Below are 4,542 nucleotides of genomic sequence, written 5' to 3'. Positions count from 1 at the left end.
TTAAAGTTTAAAAAACAAATTAATTTTCCATTCAGGCAATTCATACTTATTTTGCCTCTGCAGTCCTTGAATGCAACAACTCTTTTGCAGCATCCTACCTGTTTTTGGATTCCTGTTCTTTCTTGTCCCTTTCTGCCTGCCTTCTTAGCTTTTATCCCTGGATGAATGCTGTTCTTCCCCTCTTGCATGTTTAATTGTCCAATGGAATATGTTTTTCCTTGGTGTTATTGAGACCTTAGAGGCCTGTCAATTGTTTGATTGAATATTGAGTCATGTGAAGAGTTTACTTTCAGGTTTGAAGGATAACAGAGAGATCTAGTCTTGGGGTTCCATCAATCTCTATTAGCCCAGTAAGCCTATTTTATTTTCATGATTTTAAATTTTCTCCATCGTTTTTCTCCTACTCTATTTTTCAATTGCTTTGTCTTTGATAGCAGTCAGCAGTAGTAGCTGATTATTGTCTAGTTATTTTTGCCTTAGGGTCATAGTGACTAAAGTTCATTTATCTCATTAATCTTTTGGATTAATAGGCTTTGATTATTCTCACTCTTTTTTTTTCCAGACAAGGAGAGGCCAGTAGTAGTTGCACCTTGAATGGGTCCCCTCAAGCTTTTAAGTCCCCAGTCACCACTCATATAGGGTGTATAACATTGTCTTTGTGGACTGTGTTATGACAGTTGACCATGATGCACCCTGAAACTGTAGTCCTGGGCTCCCAGGCCTAGTGACTTGTTCTTTTAAATAATTGGCTGTGGCTAAGAAATTTTCATAAGTTTTCCTCATTTTTTAAAAATCATGCTTTAGTGTAAACCTTTGTTAAGAAGGTAAACCAAATTAAGGATTGTGAAAAAAAGCTAAAACAGTGCTGAAAAATGTGGACTTAAAATGTCGTTAATATATCTAGGATAGGATCTTATGACAATAGTTGCTATAAGGAAAATACCTAAAGATTTAAGTTGGAATAAATGAGAGTGGAGATACCATCACAGTTTTAGAAAGATCTGATCCTTGCAAAATGTTTACCTTTACAGTCAAGTTGTCTTCACCTCTCATTTTTATTGTGTCCTGCAAATGTATCTGAACCGAGACTACTTGGATCCAACATCTGAGGACAGTTTGAGCATGTGGTGGCTTTTTGTGAAGTTCTACCTGTAAAATAATAATGAAAGTAGCAATAGTAGCACCTGTAACACTAAATCATGCCCTAGGCACATTGTTGTTATGTTCCATCGAGTCGCTTGGGACTCATAGTGACCCTAGGCACATTACATACATGAAAATATTTAATATTTAATGTTTTTCATTAAACCTGACAATGCTGTATGCTCTAGAGGTCAAGATAGTACAGGCTAATAGGTGACAGTACCTGGATTTGAAACCAAGTCTTTGATTTAAATTATTTTATCTAAAGATCCTTTAAGTATGGATTCTATCTCTTTGTAACTCATGTGATACTATGAAAAGTTCTGGTCACATAATGAAGAGAACTCAAACAGCACTCATTTTCATTGAGTCAGTTCCAACTCATAGTGACTCATCAGGTTTCCACAGCTTTAAAAGGAGGGGAGAGTGCCCATCTTTCTCCCCTGGAGTTACTGGTGGAGTCCAATTGTCAGAGATGCTGGACCTTTTTTTTCAGTAGTGCAACATGCTACAAATGATGCACTTAATATATATTCTTGGAATCGGTTCATTTGGCCTCTGTGGAGGTGAAGTCACTTTTTTTGTCTGCCTCCTTTTAGTGCCATTTCTTTGGGCCCTTTAGTTCTGAAATGGAGCCAGGCCTTTGTGTCACTGGGACTCCTTTTAGAGGAGGAACTCCTCTGGTGGTGGAAATGGTTAGTATTTTGGTTACTAACCAGAACATTGTCTGCTCACATCCATACAGGAGCACTTTGGAAGAAAGACTTGATGATCTATTTCTGAATGGTCAGCTTTTGAAACCCAGTGGAACACAGTTCTGCTCTGATTCACAAACCCTGTGGAACACAGTTATGCTCTGACTCACATAAGGTCTTTCTGAGTTAGAATTTACTCTAGGGCAAGGATTTACTTGTCAAAGGGAGAGGAGATGCATTTGATCTCCCCAGAGTCGAAGCCTTATTAAAAATTATTGTTGTTATGTGCTTCCCACTCATAGCTGACTCTCCAATTTGTGACCCATTAAAGGAAATATGGAGAACAGCTACCCTGCCAGTTGATTGAAAGACATCCATATTTGTTCTTTGTTTTTTTAAAAGGTGATCTAATAGAATGTGGAAATTATCAAACAATATCATTGATAACATATGCAAGTAAAATCCTGCTGGAGATATGAAAATAAAAATATGACTGGAACAGTACATGCACAAGGAATTGCCAGAATTTCAAGCTGTATTCAGAAGAGGCTGTGGAATGTGGAATACTTTTGACATCAGATGGATCTTACTTGAAAGCAGAGAATACCAGATAGATGTTTGCTTTTGTTTTATTGGCTGTGCAAAGGCATTCGAATTTGTTGACCATAATAAATTATGGGTAACACTGAGAATGGGAACCCCAGAACACTTACTTGTACTCAGGTGAGATCTATACTTAGATCAAGAAGATGTTGTCTGAACAGAACAAAAGAACACTATGTAGTTTAAAATCAGGAAGGTGTGCATCACGGTTGTATCCATTCTCCATATCTTTTCAGTCTGTATGCTAAGTAAATAATTTGAGAAGCTGGACTATATTGAAAAGAACGTGACATCAGGATTGGAAGAAGATTTATCAAGAACTTGGGTTATGCTGATAACACAACGTTGCTTGCAAAAAGTGAAGAAGACTTGTAACACTTGCTAAAGATCCAAGGCTATATAGCCTTCCATATGGATTACATCTCCACATCAAGAGAGCAAGAATCTTCACCCTTGGATCCGGAGGCAGCATCATGTTTGATGGAGAAAAAAAGATTGATGTTGTCATTGATTTGATTTGCTCTGATTCCCAGTCAATGCACATGAATGCAGCAATCAAGAAATATAAAGAGATGTTGCATTGGAAAAATCTGTTGTCAAGGACCTCTCCAAAGTGCTGAAAAGTAATTTAAAGACAAGGTACACCTGATCCAAGCCATTATCTTTTCAGTCGCTACCTATGCATGTGAAAGTTGGACAGTGAGTAAGGATGACAGAACAAGCATTGATGCCTTTGCATTGTTGTGGTGAAGAAAGTACTGGATATCTCATGGACTGCCAAAAGGATAAACAAGTCTATCTTGGAGGAAGTACAACCAGGGTGCTCTTTAGAAGCAAGAATGATTAAACTTACCCTTATGTACTCTAAGCATGTTGTCATTGGGGCCAGTCCTTGGAAAAAATTATCATGCTGGTTAAGGTAGAGGGTCAAAGAAAGAGAGGAAAACCTCACGAGATGGCTTGACCCAATGACTGTAACATCGGGTTCAAGTATGTGAGAGATGGTGAGGAGGTGCAGGAGAGGGCGAGGTTCAGATCTGTTGTTTCTAGGTTCTCAACTCAATGGCACCTAACAACAACACATCAACAAAATTTTTATTGTTACTGTCGGTTTGAACTGCTCAGGGGGGAAAGATAGACAGTCTTGTGCAGTTTAAAGCCTTGGAAAACCTGATGGAGAATCAGCTATGTGTTGGTTCTGATCTGATGGCAATCACATTGACTTTTTTTTTTTTAAATTTGTTATATTAGCACATAGAGCTTGCTGAGACATCAGGTAACCTAATAAACTCTATATTCAACAATAGTAAGTAGTATGATATAATTAAGCTTGTTATCATTGATAGTACTGCTGTTTTAATGTAAGTGCTTTGAACTATATGATCACGCTTAATTCCCAAAATAATCCCTTAAACTACATGAGTTAACTGATACTAAAGTAAGTTAAGTGACTTATTCTGGGTTGCCTGGTTAGACCATTCTATTTGAAGCTGGCTCTCTTATTCTCTGTGTCTTAGAACCTGTCACATTGCCAGTTTCAAGTAATAGTTACTTTCTTTGTTAATTGCCTGTCTTACCTAGTAGAAGTTACTATATCAATCCATCTCATCCATAGTCTTCCTCTCCTGGGCTGTCCCTCCACCATTACGAGCATGATGTTCTTGTCCAAGGACCTGGCCACATGCCCAGTGTGAGATGGAGCTTCAACATCCTAGCCTCCAAGGAGGAACTTTTCTCTCCAAGACAGACCCAGTTTTTTTCTTAGCATTTTTTTCTTCTCCAGCACCATAACTCAAAGGCAATTCTTCTTCTATTCTCCTTAGTCATTATCCAGCTTTCTTATGCATAGCAAGTAATTGTGAAGACCATGGCCTGGATCAAGCGCACCTGAGTCTCTAGACTGACATTGTTGCTTCTTAGTACTCTGGAAAGGACTTTGACAACACATTTACCTAATTGCAATTCACCTTTTGATTTCCTGACTGCTGGTGCCAAAAGTTTTGATTGAGGAGCTGAGCAAGCAGTAACTGGTTTTTTTTTTTTTTTGAATTATTATTAAATTTTATCCGTTTTAATGAACATTTACAGAGATTTTGGGTTT

General features: G+C 37.9%; 1 protein-coding gene across 2 annotated transcripts in view; it reads left to right on the top strand.

Annotated features, from left to right (window-relative positions):
- The window catches only part of BRE (brain and reproductive organ-expressed (TNFRSF1A modulator)), a 724,026-nt gene that overhangs the window by 56,633 nt on the left and 662,851 nt on the right, over positions 1 to 4,542 (top strand). The window lies entirely within an intron of this gene.

Source organism: Elephantulus edwardii, unplaced genomic scaffold, assembly GCF_000299155.1.
Source record: "Elephantulus edwardii isolate Elephantulus edwardi_28Jun2011 unplaced genomic scaffold, EleEdw1.0 scaffold00009, whole genome shotgun sequence".
Classification (NCBI taxonomy): Eukaryota; Metazoa; Chordata; class Mammalia; order Macroscelidea; family Macroscelididae; genus Elephantulus; species Elephantulus edwardii.
This window is presented reverse-complemented; position numbering and strand designations above follow the sequence as displayed.